This window comes from Amphiprion ocellaris, chromosome 4, assembly GCF_022539595.1.
Source record: "Amphiprion ocellaris isolate individual 3 ecotype Okinawa chromosome 4, ASM2253959v1, whole genome shotgun sequence".
In the NCBI taxonomy this organism is placed as follows: Eukaryota; Metazoa; Chordata; class Actinopteri; family Pomacentridae; genus Amphiprion; species Amphiprion ocellaris.
The window spans coordinates 33,246,861-33,265,401 of record NC_072769.1 but is presented as its reverse complement, the minus strand read 5'-3'; the positions used below and the strand labels follow the sequence as shown (position 1 = coordinate 33,265,401).

The 18,541-nt window shown below is 39.2% G+C and overlaps 1 long non-coding RNA gene across 1 annotated transcript; it reads right to left on the bottom strand.

The window, feature by feature from the left end:
- Positions 1 to 6,781: 6,781 nt before the first annotated feature.
- LOC118471205 (uncharacterized) lies at positions 6,782 to 11,443 on the bottom strand. Its single transcript, XR_008601254.1, has 2 exons — positions 8,411 to 11,443; positions 6,782 to 7,961 (listed from the first exon to the last, which is right to left on the bottom strand). It is a non-coding gene; the product is annotated as an uncharacterized LOC118471205 (long non-coding RNA).
- Between the last annotated feature and the right edge of the window lie 7,098 nt (positions 11,444 to 18,541).

The following is an 18,541-nucleotide window of genomic DNA, read 5'->3' as shown; positions in this document are numbered from 1 at the left end:
AACGGCAAATAATAACCAGCTAAGTCAGAGATATAAAATGTACTAACTTATACACTAACTGTTAAAAAACAGGAAAAAAGTGTAAATAACAGCCACATTAAAAAATCTGTAATTTTTTCACATGGTAATCCATTTTTGTGTTACAACATTTAGCTGTAAAATTACACTGTTCTTCAAAACAATCCACTGTTATTGTACAGTTTTAACTTGTTTTGTTAATTTACAGAAAATAACAAGCAACACCGTTTAATTTTTTGAACAATGTAACATTTTTCATGATTTTTCTTGATTTTTCTGAAATTATATACTAGGGCTGGTGCGAATAGCAATATCTGGAGGGGAATCCGAGTATTAATATTCGGATACCACCACAATGACCGAATATTCAGTTATTCGAATATTCGGGTCCAGCCTTATTATGTACACGAATTGAAACATTCTTACATTCCCAATGCTCACATTTTACATTTACACCATAAAATGATTTTATCTCAAGCAACATAAAAACAACTGTACTAAAATATCATTAACAAATGTATACATGTACGTTCACCAGACACAAAACTGTGATTCCCTGGGAAAGTGGGAGGACACAAAAACAACAGAAAAGAACTATGACTTCCATGCAGACAAGCTAGAGTTATTAGCTTTAAAAGGGGCAATCACTGACAAGTTTCCTGATTATCTGTACTATGCCCCAACTTTCACTGTCAGGATGTTGGTAATCGGTTTGAATTGTCTATACAATTCAAACCGATTACCAACATCCTGTCAAGAGCCAGATTGAATGCAACACTTCCAGGTGTGTTGTAGAGTCAGCTGACTTCCACTTTACACTAAAGTACAGACTGGGAAAGGAAAACGTTGATGCAGATGCCTTGTCGAGGATGCCACTGGATGCAGTGACACCGAGGAACTGCCACCTGACACCGCTGTGGCTACCATCCAGGCTGTTGAAGTCCAAGAGGAGTTGACTGCAACTTGGTCGATCACAACTCTGTCCATGTCTGTCTCAGCAGAAAGCTAAACAGCATTTTCTGGCTTAGTGTCTTTTAGTGCTCCAACTGCCTCAAAATCAGCAAGATCAGCTCGACTGCCTTCTGCAGATACTGTTCTGCCCAAATAACGTAACCCTGGCTTGAACAGATCACACTTACTGGGCTTCAGTTTAACGCCATACTGTCTTAGACGTAACACTTTCTGTACATCATTCACATGGTCACTGAAGGTTTTGTTGAAAACCAGTGGGTCGTCCAGGTAGGAAATGAAGATGTCTGTGAGGCCATCTAAACCCTCTTCCACAACGCTGAAACGCTGAAGGAGCTTTCGTAAGACCGAAGGGGATGCGTAACCACTCATAGAGTCCCCATCTAGCGACAAAAGCTGTCAGTGGTCTGCTTTCTTCGTACCCTGGCGGTACGCTTTTCCTTCCTCCAGGAGTTACCACCTAACTAAGCTGTCCGTGATGTCTTGGACCTGAGAGATAGGTGGGCGGTCAGGATAGGTCTTCTTGTTCAGGTCTTGATAGTCTATGCATAGTCGCAGTGTGCCGTCTTTCTTCCTAACACACACAACTGGGGAGGAATATGAAGACTTGGACTTTCTGACCTAGCCCTGTGCTATCAGGTCATGTAAGTAGTCCTTCATTTCTTGTTACAATGGCCTAGGCACTGACGTACATGTGCGCTTGACTGGTTCAGGATCTTTGAGGGAGATTTTGACAGAATATTTACATTTGAGCGTACTTCATCACCTCTTGTACGATATTATCAGTGATAAAAAGCTGACCGTTTCTCTTGTAAACATAACTGTTTATTACAGATTCTCCTAATGCATGTTCGAACCTATCACAAATAAACTTTAATGGATTTGCTCAAAAGTTGCAAATTAAAAAAAAAAAAGATTGGCTCCTATTCACTGCAAATGGGAGCAACAGAAATTCAACAAAAGCATGAGAGCTGATAATGTTTGATTTAATGCCAAAAGAAACTGAAACTCAAGAGTTATTTAATATCCGTTGAACTGGTCAGTTCTAGTGAAGAATGTGACTGCAGCTCTCATTGCTCTGTGTTCAAACAAGCTAAACAATGCATTTCAAGTTTTAAAAAACGCTGTAAACAAACCTGTTCTGCATTTGGAGAGGATGCCATGCAACAGGAAACTAGACACTTCATTCATCAGAGCACATAAATTCTGTGAGCAACACAACACAGAGCTACATGCAGAAGTCCTGTTTTGTAGGTCTGATGATAGAAATATATGATGAACCTGCAAGTTCATGAATAACAAATATGTAATTAATTTAAGGAATTAATGTCATTTTAATTCTGTCAAGGCAAAATAATGGATAGCTACCTGATGAAGGTGATTTTTTACAGAGCAGTATACAGTCTGTGGGTTAAAATACAGGACAGGATGAAGGTGTATTTCACGTTTTTAAAGATTCCACATAATGTACAATCATCCTCTGTATTTTACAAAATGGTGGCAAATGTGTTGCATGATAAAAAAAAATCTAGAGTGAACTCAAAGAGACGTGTGTACAGTAAGAGCAAATTATTAAAAATATTCATAGAAATGATTAGACTCTAGTCAGACTAAATTCAAAGCATTAACTGCTAGAAATGTAAGAGTTCTACTTTTCTCCACCTCATGTGGGACTGTCCACTGTTTTCCCCGTATTGAACCTTATTTGTTGGGGTAATTTAGCAGCGGTTGGTTCAACATTTGCCAAACGTCACATTTTTACCTTTTTTAGACCAATTTTTTTTTTATTCCAGCTGGACTTCCAGTTTAGATTGTAGAGTTCCTTAATTCAGTCAGGATTGTGCTGAGGAACTGGAAAAATACAAGCACACCTTGTTTTTAGGCAGTGAATTGGACTGATGATGGCTGCAGCTTCCCAGGAGTTAATGAGAGCCGGACTAAGAGCCTCTGTGTTGAAACACACTGAAATGTGGGGACGTTATTAATAGTGGGGATTATTAGGAATAAGTAACAGAAAGCATAAACACTGGACTATTTTGAGAAGGGAGAGATGCTGCAACCTATCTTGCTTTCAGTTTTTGCGTTCAGTTTGTGCTAAGTAAATATAAGACCATACACAAATAACATAGAGTTTAAAACAACTCCGGTATCTAGCTGTTAATAAAAGATTAAATATAATAAAGATCAAAATGACAGTATTGTAAGAGTTTTCAGAGCGCATTTAAACAAGAACACTACTATTAAAGCTGAAAAATGACTGGCCTTTGGTCATTCTTTTACATTTGGCTTTCATTTCACTTTTGTTCAAGGTGGTGTACAAAATAGGTAAAATCTGAACAGCAGATTACGGAGCAGTTCCAGATTCATTTGACACAGTGTTTAGCAAATGACTATAGCAAGAGAACGAGAAGGCGAGGAAGTACTGTGGACAAAAGTGGCTCTTCAAGTGATTTCTAGACAGAAAGATACGTTAATGTTACGGTTTCCTTCAAGGCTCAGGCACAGGAAATGAGATGTAGGACAGGTATGTGTAAAACAAAGAGTTTTTTTGACAGAGGTTCACAAAATAGAACTACAAGACCAAACCGGAAAACTACAACCCAACGTGACACAATCACTGAATCCTACAGACGCAGACTGACTCAGGAAAACCTCTAGTGGGCTGGCAGAATGCGAACACAAGAACAAGATTAAACTAACCCACGGAAGCTAATGCCTAGGCAGGAAAGATAGTGGGAAATACAGAATCGAAAATTAACTAAGAAATAGACAAAACAACAGAACTGGAGACTAAATTTACTTACGCAGAAGAGTGACTCTTCTCACGGAATCTACAGAACTCAAATACTAACCTGGAATAGATAAATGATTAAACAAGAGAACTAGGCTGAGAACGCACAATACAGAAAGTCAATCGACACTAAGAAAACTCGAAGCCTACGAGAAGCTGGGCTGTTTAGACTGAGGCTTAGCTGAGGTAATTGGAAGGGACAGGGACTGAGAACCAGGGGATCTTCTTGTCGGGGTGTTGAGGTCGGGAGCAGACGCAGTGTGTGGCTGGTGGTGAGGGATTCATTATAGCTCAATTCAGAGGCAGCTCCTGCAGCAATGGAGTCGATTGTTTGTCACACTTCTAAAGAACAGGGAATGGGATCAACAAAATGCTACTTGTGGGAAGCATCAGCGCCTGACTTACCGCTAGTGTGATGTTAAGCAATAATTCTTGATAACAGTCTGCACATGCCCAGCAGAGGAGGTCTGATCAAGCCAGATAAGCAAAAACACCTGTGTGACTGGAACTGTGCAGGAGCCTGGAATCTTTGTCTAAGAATCTGTCAACATCCTGTCATGGAAGGAAAATCATGCGTATCTAATGACATTATCACATCAGCGAATGTAAACATAGTGTTTCTTCAGATGCCCAATAAAACTCCTTGAATGGGCACTCGCTCAAAAATCAGGAATGGTGGCTCCGGTCCACCTCTGAGTGCCTGCAAGCTATTACAGTTTCAGCGTGCCCTAGTTTTGTAAGAGTCCCAGTGAAGTTTGCAGAGGAACAACAAGTTCTCTCTGTTCTAGGCTTCTTCCCGTCGCTCGTCGTCACTCTGTACAAAACAGAGCACTTCCTGGATGTTGTGTGTTCTGTAGCAAACAGTTCTGCTGCATGTACCACTCTGCTGTTTATTCCTCATCTAACCATGAGGAAAAACAAAAAACACAAAATCAACAAGCGACCAGATCTCTAGCAATGTCTGTGTCACACCTCGAGTTTCATTTTAAGGTGTAGCTCATCCTTTGACATCATTTATCATAATTATGGATTTCCTAATTATGTTGTACACAAACTTGTGTACTCCAGATAGCACATGAAATTTAATTTACATTTATGAAACTGGGATATCATATCAACAAGGTCTTAGAGTTGTTATGTGTTACAGTATATTTTTGCTGTTTTGGAACGTTTACATAAAAATCTTTTTTTATTTTTATTTTATGAGAACCCAAAACACTCTGCTGTTGTTTATGTTGTTTTCAGGTACAACACATATTAAAAATAATGTCAGTGATTCTAATCCAATATAGTTGTTGTCACATTAGGCCAGTGTAGCAAAAACTGCACTTCCTCCAGTGACAACTTGCAGAAATTCTATATATGCACTGATAAAAAATCCACTCCTTCCTCATACACAGCCCTGGCTTTGCAAATAGGAAACAACATTTCTCTAGAGGGCAGCTGAGGTTGTGCACGGTTATGCTCGTGCACAGGACAGGCAAAAAAGGAGGGTGAGGGAAGATTAGTGGAGAAAAGAGGCATTGGAAGCAAGAGGCACAGTAAATCTGGCATATACTAACTATCTAAATATGCTAACTAGTAAAATATCAACAATCTTTCTCCAGAAATACAAACTCCACCTTTAATCAACATCACTGTAAACATGGCAGTGTAGACAAAAGCCTATTGTTGCCTATGTCCTTTTGCCAGATGTTAAAATCACCATCACTGTAGCTCCTTGTGGCTTCATGGTAGAAACAGCAAAAGCAGTCATATGTGTAGAACTACAAGTAAGGGAAACACTGTATACATGAGTGTTTTTCCATATTTGTGGAGATGCTTGACGTGAGTCAAGCCACAGAGATAAAGGCTACAAAAAATGCATTGTTTACCTCGATAAGGTGGCGCCTCTGAAACATGTAGCTCTTCATGTAACCAGCTGTTTTCATTCCTCATGTGCAACATCTGAAACAAATCTCCTGATAATGCAGAGTCTATGCTCTGTCCATATCTTGTTGTGTTAGAGATTTTTTGCAGAAACTGCACCACTAACATGTATATGCTAGTCTCAGTAGCCAATGCCTTTAATTTTCTATGTGCTATAAAAATCAAATCAAGTTTATTTAAATAGCACATTATAAAACAATCTGAGTTGACCAAAGTGCCATAGATGTGCAAAACAATGCCCCAAAACAAGAGAGAAAACAAAACTTTTAAAGAACTTTTAATATCCGGCTTAAAAATAAAATAATTCTAAAATAATAAAGTATTAGGATCACCACGAGCAACCAAAGACCACTGAAAACTTGTACGTCTTGGGATTTTTCCTTAAATTGTCTGTGGAGGCCGAGCATTCAACAAAGAAGGCAGGTATTTCCAGAACTCTGCAGCTGCTCCTATGAAGTCATACGTACTGTAGGATGCTATATATGTGGGACTGTGGTTAATTTTGGCCCAAGAGTATGATGGAAAGCAGAGCAAGAGCTTATGTCTGTCTGTGGTTGCACAACACTGCATGAGAAGAGAGATGACATCGGAAACTATAAGCAAGATAAAAGCTGATTATTATCTGCCAATGCTTTGCTGACATGTTTGGTGCACCTCATATATCAGATCAGCTGAGATGCACCAAACCACAGAGGACATTTCAGACTGTTTATCCACTCCATCAAGAGTAACAAACATCAGTTCATCTGAGAAGTTATGCCAGGATTTATGGTTTTCTGATGGGCCTCTGTGCTAACTTCTATGTTGGGTTGCTGCTCTGTGTTTTTGATTAAATGTGGGCAGCGCTAAACAGCAGCATTACTACAAGTTTACAATAAAATCCTGCAAGTGTGCGGTTGTGTGGATGATGTGCTTCTCCTGTTACTGACACACAAATAGCCTGACTGTACACAAACACCAAAACACTAGTTGATGTTGCCAGACAAACAACACATGATGCACCTTTTATGTTTATCTGTGTTATCAGTGTAAAAGTGTGAACGCATACATGGAGAAAAGAAAAACCTGCAAAAATTGGAAGTTTAACCCTTTTATTGCTTTTCAGTATTAAATCATGGTCAACGTAATTATTAATTTATTTACAAGAATTTACAGAAAAAGACTCTTTCGTGTCTAAGTGAAAACAAATTTGTACAAAGTCAATTATTTACAATTAAAAATGTAAAGTAAGTGATTGCACAGGTATTCACTCCTTCCTTGTCAGTATTTAGTTGATACACCTTGTGGTGCATCTACTCAATAGGTTGAAATCAATCTTGCACATCTGGACACTGCAATTTTACTCCATTCTTCTGTGCAAAGCTGCTGAAGCTCTGTCGGGTTACACTGAGGTCACGAGCAAACAGCTATTTGAAAACTGCTCAAGTTCTCTTAAGTTACAACTGAAATTGAGCAGCTGTTTTTAAATCCTTCCACAAATTCTTACCCTGCAAGAAAGAGCGCTATCGCAGGTCCTTCATCCCATCTGCTATAAGACTTTACAACATCAGCATCACTGGCTGATGTTAACATAAACTGGACTATATCATTACCACCCCAAACCATAAAATTTGCACTGACATTCTTGCACTGCACATCTCTGCACTTTTAAACTTTATTTTTATTTTTATTTTTTCTGTTAAAAAATTTTGCCACCCTTGTATATATTGTAAATAAAGCTGCTGTAACAATGTAAATTTCCCCTGGAGTGGGGAGAAATAAAGAACTTTATCTTATCTTATCTTATCTAGATTGAGGCCCGGGCTCTGACTCGGCCACTCCAGAACATTCACCTTGTCTTTAAGCCATTTCTGTGTAGTTTTGGCTGTTTGCTTGAGTTTATTGTCTTTCTGGAACACAAATCTTCTCCCAAGTTGCAGTTCCAACGCTGACTGCATCAGGTTGTTCTCTAGGATTTCCCTGTAAGTTGCTGCTTTCATTTTACCCTCCACCTTTACAAGCCTCCCAGTGAAGCATCCCCACATCATGATGCTGCCGCCACCATGCTTCACGGTGGAGATTGTGTGTTGTGATGATGTGCGGCGTTTAGTTTCTGTCAAAAATAGTGTCCAGTCCGATGTCCAAAAAGCTTGAGAATCCTTCAGAGGAGTCATATGTGACTTCACTTCACCTCACTTTCCAGATACAGTGTCTTTATACTATATTATTTTTTGAAGGTAATTTAAATTCAGTTTCTTTTCACAGGTGCTAGTACCTGTGAAAAAAAGAACAAAATCTTAGAACCCTTTTTTAAACACCAGGCCTCAAGTAACACATGATGGCATACTTTTTTCTTTAGAGCTGCATCATAATGGTAAACTACAGTTTGTTGTATTTTGGGTTTTATTGTTGTAGGTCTGTTCACTGGTTTTATAAGTTACGATAACTCACCTAAGCAGTAGATCTAGGAATGCATTGTATAAAATAGGTCTGAGAAAAAAAAACAAAACAAAAAAACCCAAAAACAAGCAGATAAACTGACAGGTGCAAACATGTTGGCAAACTGCACAATGACACAATCGCTGCAGCTCTTGTCTAAACTGTGACTAAAAATCCCCAATTAAACTGGAAATCCGGACAGAACAAAGCTTTTACAACAAGGAACAAGTAATTGTATGTGCTGTATATGTCATTTGTCATAGCCTCTCCAGCACAAACGCATACCGTCCACATCCGCTGGGATGATGTTTGACTGAATGCTGGCTGATTCCGTCATGTGGCAAATTATTCCAGACTGAGATCCTTTATGTAAACCGTCCATTTGTCTTATAAAATCTAATTTTTTGAAAAATTATAACTCCTTATTTCTCCAGAACCTCCACAGTGGAGGGGGAAAATCTTTTTACATCTTGACAACAATCAATAAACCAACGGTGGTAGTAAACACTAAAAAAAGTATCTCCTGTCTGTAGCAGTTTCATGCAAAAAAACAACCACTGCAAGAGATGACTTGCCTACCTGCCTGTCTAACCATATACCTGCCTGCACAGACTACACCTGAGCTCTGAACTGAATGTTTGCTTTTAGTGAAATGACAAGAGGTGTGTGCTGTCACCACCAATCACATCCATGAAGTTGCTGTGCCAAAGGGTGTTGATGAAATAAAAACGAAAACCTGAAGTTATTTTTTTTACACTTGCATCGACTGTTCGAGGAAATGTGTTGCTGTGTTGGTTAAAGTTATCAGATGTCTTTCTGTAATTTTGGGGGGGAAATATTGGTATATTGCTTTGTTGTTGTGACTGAGATGCCTGAGGGCTGAACTGCAAAGCAGGTTTGACATAGTCAGGCTTTCTTTTTGTACGTCGACTCAACAAAACTAAAACCCCAGTCAGAGGCAACAGGTATCATGAAGGTGGTTATCAACTTCCTCTGTTAAATCAGACTTTCTGTTTCTAACTCTGATCACATTCACATGACAATCTGCATCATGTCCCATGATGCAGGATATTCCTTAAATTTCTGGTCAAATCAAAGTGAAATTAATGTTAATGATTTAATATTCTCTGTAATAAATATTAATGAACTAATATACTTTCTAATGTGTGTTCTATCAGCTGCAGTACCAGCAGTGTAACAGACTTCACAGCAAATCAAGACTAAACATAAAAACGAATTTATGTGATTTTTGCATCACCAGCTGAATAGATGTTGTGTTGTTTGCCATGGCAACACACTGCATACAGTGTGTGATACTGTAACTCCACGGCTTCATTCAGTGCGATCAGTAACATACAAGTTTACAAATAGAACATATTCCTTCAACTGAGAATCTGCATTGCTCATAAAGAATCATCAGGAAATAATTTGCTTAAATAATTAGCTCCACAACATCAGTTGCCATGGTTATCTAGCAGGTTAGAAGAGAGCCACCTTCTTAACCCCGAGAAACATTACGCTTAACATACCTGCTACCACAATAATCTTGCTTCGTAGTTCAGTCTTCAGGTCTTCACCCATAAACTTGCAAATATATCTGTAGCTAAAGATGTGTGTTACATTGACTTCAGCTACTTTATTCCTCCCGTAGGATGCTTAATTGTATTCACACACTGTGCCGACTAATAAGGCTTCATTGTTGAAACGAAAACAAGTTAAATTGCATTAGAAAGACTGGGGGCAGCTGAGTGCACTGAATCGACTGAGAGAAAGATATCTGAAGGTCTTGTAACACCTTATCAAAACAAAATAATTGAGCAAAACCTGTAGATCCCCTGGAGGAGGTGAACAACAACAAGGAAGAAGGGTCATATGAAGGAATAAGGTAACTGAGGTGAGGAAAATCAGGTCTGAGGGTAACGGCAGCAGTCCAATCACTAGCTGCTTGTACTCAGAGCTGAACACCGACATGCTGCAGGCATCTTATCACACCTCATTAAATGATGGTAGATCATGAAATGAATGCTGTTATACAATGCAAAGCCGCTGTAATTCACTCGTAGACACAGGAACAATTTTAACATTTCAAACGGGTATACTGAATGGTGTGATAACTGTGTAGTTTATTACTGTATAGCCCTTTTTTGACTAAGGCTTCAATTCACAATGTCACAATGTATCTGCCAGTTACTTTCTCAATTAGCTGTTTGGTCTATAAAATGCCAGAATATGGTAAAAGAAAAAATGCCAGTCAGTTGTTTCTTAAAGGCCAAAACAATGTCATCAAATGTTTTGTTTTGTCCACAACTTGAAAAATATTCTGTTTACAGTCACAGGGGAGCAAAGAAACCTGAAAATGTTAAAATTTGAGAAGCAGGAACCACAGAGTTTTGACATTTTTCTTTAAAAGATACTCAAACTGAGTAATTGATAGAAATAGTTGGCAATTACCTCAATAGTTGGCCACTAATCGATTAATTGTTGCATCTTTATTTCAGACATGTAGTAGTACTCAGTCAGGTATTATGCTTCTGCTGGGATGGAGTTACAATCATTTGGAATCTCATTTTTTAAACTTTGAAGCCAAGGAATTGACGTTAAACGAGTGAATCTATACGCAAACAAGTAATTTATATACTGTTAATTGTTCATAAATTTGGATCATTTTGTACACGTCTCTTTTTAATTTGACATTTTAGGATCAGATCAGAAGTAACCAGCAGGCTACATTTTAATCTCCATGGCAGCTTAAACGAAAACACAATGAGTGTTCTCAAAAGTTTCATTTTGACAATCTAACATCTGAGATACTTGTTGCCTCTGTTACAGCTGACATTATATACTTGCAACACTGGAACTGCGTGCGACTGACAGGTTATACTTTTCCATGCAATTTAAGGGCCATGAAAAGGACTGAAGCCATGACAACTCTAAGTTCACTCAGGTTGGTGCAAGTATCCCCAAGTACCTATACAACATGCAACAACAATCACATTTACAGTTCAGGGGATAAAAGTACAAAATGATGCATTTGTTTTTCTTCATTTGGACTAAAGGACTCCTGAATCTAAAATCTGCACATCTAAGCTACTGTAGGTCACCATGCAGGTTTTGCTGTGTTCGTGATTGTAGTTTAAACTCCTTGTAGAAAGATCCCAGGATGGCGGGGATGCGAACCGGGGATCTTCCAGCTGCAAGATGATGGTGCTAACCACTGAGCCGCTGTGCAGCTACCTCATTAGAATTCATGCTCATAATAATCCAAGGCTATTGGCGAGACAATAAAATACAAAATTTCAGCTTCCTGGTATCACTACAAGAAAAGCCAGATGATTACCAAAGTCTGAAGGCTTTATTCTCTGCTAAATATGAACGTAAGTTTCATGGTAATCCATCACTTCCAAGGATGTCACTCATTCTTTACGTTTGGTTTGGCAGCTGTTTGGCCTCTGTTGCCTTCCAAGTACCTGATAAAGGAGGATGCTGCTGCATCAGATCCTGGTGTCATTACTTTGAAGTTTGGGTTGTTTTTGAACACAGTCTCGTTTCCTTGACACTCAGTTGGCTGCCAGATTCTCTAAAACCTAAACTACAGCAACTATGATCAGTCTCAACCCTGCATGTTTCATGGTCATTAAAGACAATTTAATGTGTAAAATGTTCTGTTTTTAGTTCTATTTTTTTTCCTTTACACCTTCATGATGCTTATTTATAGGTGTGTCTTGATGAACAATGTGGGTCAACAGTGACCCATATTGAATGGAATATGGGTATTTTTTGACACATGTTGTGCATCAAAGGGATAAACATGTCAAATACTATCTGTGGCATGCATTAGATCCTCTTCACTGTGTCAAAACCCCAACCTTTCAAACTGAATTTAACATTTGGGCAAAAGAAAGGAAGAGGTCATAGGGAGACAAAGCTTCCTAGAAGTAAGTAGTAGCTGGAGGACAGTTGTGTTCTGTTCTTATGATGGAGCATTCAGTTGCCATCGTGCCACAATTCAGGTCATTTGGGCCAAACATCTTCCCCTAAACACTTCAGGATGTTGCAGCAGAAGTCTGCATTGACAATCCGACCCCAGAGGACTAATTCACAGTGCTAAACTGAGTGAAGGACTGAACAGAATAGTGAGCTTCCTCTTGGTGTACTGCTGTCCTGACTCACCATCCCTGATTTTGCAGATTGCAGGCTCTTCCACTGCAAAGACGGTTATTTAACCCAAACCCAACATGAAGGTTGGTTCACCCCAGATCTGGGTTAGAGTTTCATAGACTTTGACAAGTTGTAGCTTCTCTCTCTGAAATCGCAGATACACATCTCCAGTGAACAATGAACAAAGGGCCCTTCTGCAAAACCAGCTTGAGCAAATATGCTCCAATGTGTTCTAAACAGAGTCTTAAGAAGAGAAATTTAGTTGTGAAATCCACAGCTCAGTGAATTTAGAAAGAGCAGGGTGGGTGGTATACTAAAACCAATGAGTCAAACTGCTTAAATATACAAGCACTATAAAGGGCTGAGTGTGTTGCTGCGGCCAGTAAAAAGAAAAGACTGACAAACTGAGAAGTGCTTAAACTATTTCCTGGAAAAATAAAACAATCCAGAGACACTCGGAGTGAAAACAAAGGCATGCCACAACCATTAAGCTGGTGTAATCTGCAGAGACAGGTTTATCAGCTTGTGTCAGCTTTCCCTGCTCTGACTCTTGATCATTTGTGAGGATTAATATTTAATTTCACCTAAGGTTAAAGTTTAGTCTCCCAAAAACCTGTTTTTCAGGAGCTTCTGGCACAAAAAAGTTGGACGGACTTGAATCAAAAGTATTTTTTGCTTTTCTTTAACCAACGCAGAACAACGGAAAGAATGTGGTATGATTGAAACAGGTAATATGACATGTTTCGTCTGATCTAAAGGCAAAAGTGCAACAATTTATCACTGTTTCCCTCATTTGCTCATGTCTCACAGAGATATCATCTAGAAAAGCAGCAAAAACTGTCTAAATCAGACATCAGAAAATGTCGAGGTATAGGATTACATTAGATGTAGGAGGAGATGCAGTGACTCATTGTCTGTTTGTCTTTGACGGACACCAGTTGTCTGCATTTTCTCCGACCTTGAGAGATTCACAGCTCACACACTGAACCCAAACAAGTGGCGACAGTAACATTTTATCTGTATCAAACCATTAGAATTTACTTATCAGCACCACAGTGCGGTCACCCCTGACATCATCCTAGTTGGGTCACTCAGCCTTCACATTAATCTCAAGTTTCAGCCGCATTTCTATCTATGTTTGTCACAGGTGATATTTCCAACATCTCAACTTTGCACTCAATGAAGTCATTACAGACAGTGAAAGAAGAACAGCAGGGGAGAAACTAATGCTAATTTATTCATTTCCTCATTAGACACATAGAAGCCTCAGTGTAGCCTTGTTTCCAGCTTGTTTGCTCTCTGTCGGCAGCCCTGCAGCTCTAAAGGACAGAAGACAATCCTGGTTCTGTCTGGCATTGTGACCATGGACGCCCAGATGATTGTTACGTGTGCTAAGTTGCTCAGCATTTCATCACCGAGTGGCAACCTCAGTTGGATTCTGCAGTCAAAGGCAGCGCAGAGAGCGGATTTAAATTCCCCCTGAAAGATAAACAGTGAGGAACAAATGGTACCAACAGGCCACTGGAAGCCATGTAATTATATGTAATTTACTACACCAGGCTGGCATAGCAGCTAATGGTAGCCAGACAACTGGGCTATCTAGGTCAAGCATCAGGACTGCTGATAATGAAAGTGTCTGCACTCATGCAAACAGGATCAGGAAATCATTGACCTGTTCTGTTTGAAAACAAAGTATGCTTTCCAAGAGCATAAAGACAGAAATAGAGGTGGACACAGAGAAATAATAAATCAAAAATGGACTTATTGCGCCAAAAATCCAGACACAGATGACCTGAATTACAAATTCATTTACTGTGTTCAGGCTTCTTTCTTGGCTGTAGTCTGATTGAATGTACAGCAAATGTGTTCAAGTTCAGGTTCAAGTCTGGATGTAGAATGTAGCACAAAGGTGTGAAATCCAAGCTGTGCAGAGCACCAGAGAAAAACAGTGTCTCTGTTATGCTGCCGATTGTGTGTATTTAACGATTAGATCCACGGAAATTGTTGCTCAAATGAGCTTAATTTGCTACTTTTCCTCTCACAGATGTATCGTTTAGTGCACTGCTGAGGTGCCACAACATGCCTGGGGCATGTATGAAGAGTGCTATACAAATAAAGTGCATTCACTTATGTTAATTACTCTCCAATGTCTTGATTAGGCAGAGGCAAAAATGTAAATTTTGGGTTTTTCTCAGATTTCACTGTGACCTGTGGTCCGTTTCACGAAGCAGATTTAGTGAAAACTCTGAGTTTGTTAACTCTGAAATGAGGGAAACTCAAGAGTTTTCCATTTCACAAAGGGAATGTGTGGAATCCTGTTTGTTTAGTAGGTGAGTCTGTAGTGTTTTGATTCAGGTAGCGCTCCACACCTATGCAGCTCCTCTAAAACAATTGTTTTCCTCCCAATCTTTCAGCAAAGGGTGTTTTTTTTCCCCCACACTCTGCAGTCCTACATGATGAAGAAGTTGCACAAATTCTTGTATAATGTCAAACCTCCAGCCTGACAAAAGCTACTTGTTCTCTTTCACTGTTATGTGAAGCTTTGGGATGCACAGTGCCAGAACAGCTAAGTGGTTCATCAGACCTCCAGATGTAAGTCTAGTTAAAACCTGTCTGCTACATGCCGGGTGGCCCTGATGCTGCACAACAGAGGGAGGCCAGATAAGACAGAGCGCTCAGATAAGTCACTGTCCAAATAAGCATGCCTCCTTCAGTGGATCCTCAGATGTAGGATAGAGGATAAAGGTGAAAGCACAAACACATGCTCGCTCCTGAGCGTGCTTTTGTCACACATGCTTGTTTGCTGCAGCGAACGCCGTCCCAGCTGGGAGAAGCTCACTCAGTGTTTTTCCATGACGTCTCTGCAGCGTGAGTGTTTGTGCAGTGTGTTTCCTCTGTTACATCACTGTACTTTTGTGCAGAAACCATTCAGTGTGACAACACTGAGGAAGGAGTACAAAAATCAAAACTGCAAATTGTGAGGCAATGGAAGAGTCTCATGATACCCAACAAGACAGATGGTTTTGCATAAATGGGATGCGAAACATTGAAAACTGTGTCCAGACCCTCAAGAACTGATGACGAACCACATTTACAGAACTTCAGAGGATTTTCTGTGAATCATCAAATTACAAGCGGATGTGAGCGATTGTACAAATGAAGAGCAATGATGTAAAAAAAAAGTCTCTCGTGACTTTGTGGTGCAGACGCTGCATGCGGCCACATATGCAACAAATGTTGATAAAGAGGAAACACTTACCTAAATACCACTCGTGGAAACATGTGGCACGTGGCAAGATCTCACTCAAGTGATAGGAAGTGCTCTTTATTTGCTGCATGTTCCTATAAAAAAAAAGAACATAGAAAATTTGAAAAACCCCATCACACTGCAGAGAGCTCCAGTTTTCCTCAAAGTGCTCAATGCTTGGAAACCCAAATTTTTTTTTGCCAAAGAGACTATTTTTCTCACTATCATAACACTTACAACCAGTCAAAAAATTTGGGCACAGCGTCTCATTCAATGGTTTTTATTTATGTTAATTATTTTCTACATTGTAGATTAATACCGAAGACATCAAAACTATGAAAGAACACATAGAATTATGATGTAAACCAAAAAGTGTTCAACAAATCAGAATATGGTTTATATTTTAGATTCTTTAATGTAGCCCCCTTCTGCTTTGCACAGTCTTGGCATTCTCTCACTCAGCTCCATGAGGTCGTCTCCTGGAATGGTTTTGAATTAACAAGTGTGTCTTGTCAAGAGTCAGTTTGTGGAATTACTTGCCTTCATAATGTGTTTGAGATCATCAGTTGTGTGTTACTGTTGCTTTTCTATCATCTCCAACCAGTCTGCACATTCTCCTCTGACCTCTCACATCAACAAGGCATTTTCATCCACACAACTGCCACTCACTGGATATTTTCTCTTTTTCAGATCATTCTCTGTGAACCCTAGAGACGGTTGCACGTGAAAATCCCAGTACTTAAAGACCAGCCCCTCTGGCACCAACAACCATGCCACCTTCAAAGTCATTTAAATCCCCTTTCTTCCCCATTCTGATGCTCGGTTTAAACTTCAGCACGTTGTCTTGACCTCGTCTATATATAAATTATATCCTAAGGGGATACAATGATTTTACTTTCACACCATGAACAAATAATTCAAGTCTAAGGACAGGTGTCAGTCCAGGAGTCCATGTTCTAAGACTGAAACATGCCCCAGCTTGTAACAAAGACAGCAGCAGCACTTTGGCACTGTAACAGGTTCAGGATGAAACATTGCAAAGTTCAGGGCCAGAGAACGAGGGAGTAACTCTGCACTGGCCAAAGGCATGGACTGACATATGGTGGGAGGCAGGAAAACAGACAGATTCCAGCAGGTTGCAGGATTGGGTTTGACAGATGAAGGGGAAAAGGCCTGCTGGGTATTTAAGGACACGTGGAAGTTGATGGGTTATATGAGGGTTGAGCAGCTGATTAAAGCTTAAGCACTGCGCTGATCACAAGCAGCAGAGCTCAAGAAACACACAGAGGAAGAAAAAGAAATAACTGTCTGGCAAACAAGAGAAGAAATAAAACACTTCGTTGTGTAAAACATAATACGCAGATTAAATTTTGCAGTGCATTACCTCAGGTCTGGCTGCCATCTGGTGTCATGTTTATATGACATGATCACATTTCTGGGTAATTTATTGCTCATAATAAATTCACAACACATATTATGTTGCATTATGCTGTCCATGCACAAAAATGCAATGAATCAATTTTTAAAATCTTGGAAAGTATTTCCACACAATTCAGTGGCTTTCTTTAAGCAACTTAATATTGGTCCAACTTAATGCACTTAGGATAATTCAACATAATTCATTTAGTTGATTCAATTTATTTCCAAGGGTTGCTTCTGACACAGTCTTTCTTTGACAGCCCATTTCATCATTATCATTTTGCTATAGAGGAAAAAACTTTTTGGTTTGGTTGTTTTTCTTTAAACTGATTATTCCGCCAAGGAACACGGCGGAATTATGCCACCCAGCAAATCCAAGGATTCGCTAGATCAGTTATAATCCAGGAAATAATTAGATAAATCGAGAAAAAAATCAGGAAAAAAAGTTTTTTTCATATTCATTTCATATTAGAAGATAGATTCCACTCTCAAGTCTAAATATTAAAGTACAGCTTGTCAGCTTAACTTAACACATTGTTTCTGCTCCGGTTGGCTTTTAATGTCGTTGGACATATTGAAATAAAACCATCTGAGACGTCTACAGGGAAAATGTTTGTGATGAGAAGCTGGACCTAGATACTGATTTTCATGTCTCACAGTGTGAAATGTGCAACTAACTGTAAAACCTTAATGTGGCTATTTGTCCACCATGAGAAGTTAAAATGATAAAATATCTCAAAATGTCTGTAGAGTGAAATTCTGTTTTTTTTCCCTTTGGACCTTGTATTTATGTCAACTATATTAATGGGAGAAGAAAGTACTATATTGACTAAACACTGAATGAACAAAACAGGTATTATTATTTTTTGAAATGTGTTTGTTTTTATTAGAATTTTTTAAAACTCTTTTTTGGTTAGGTTGTCTTTCATTTTTTGTACTTTTCTGTTTTGTTTTTCCCCAGGAAAAAAGTTTGGGGTTCAGAAGACTAATATTGTTTTGTTTTTGATAATACCTTTCTGATTTATGTTTGTCTTAAGGTATGTAGTTGTATATGTGTCAAATTCAACCTATATACTATATTCTTTGATATTTTTTATTTTTCCATTTGTTTAGTGACAGTAAAATCAGTGCTCGAGCACTTTTTACACTGTTTTATGCTGTCAGCATGTTTGTTCTCCTCCATGTTTGTATGTTTGATGGATTTTACACTAATATGCATGTACATATTAGCGTAAGATACATGTTTCTATCAGCAAAAGTGTGATTACAGAAAGAGCAGCGGGAGTTCAGAGGGGAAAAAAGACAGATTCTCCTCTCCAACAATGGCTGGATGTTGATAAAGATCAAGCATCCTCCTCGTCCTCCAACTAGATACAACCAAATGTAAGTATCTGTACAAGGCGCTTCTTCCACTTGGACCTCTTCCTTCTCTCTCTCTCTTTTTCCTCCATCTCTTGAGGCGTCTCCACCAACTCTTTCTCTGCCTTGCTTTGAACAGGTGGCTCTTCTTCAGTGGTTTCAGGTTCAGTTGAGGTCTTAGAGCACCTCAGCTGAACCTGACCTTGGCTGGTCTGAGAGAAAGTTACTGTCTT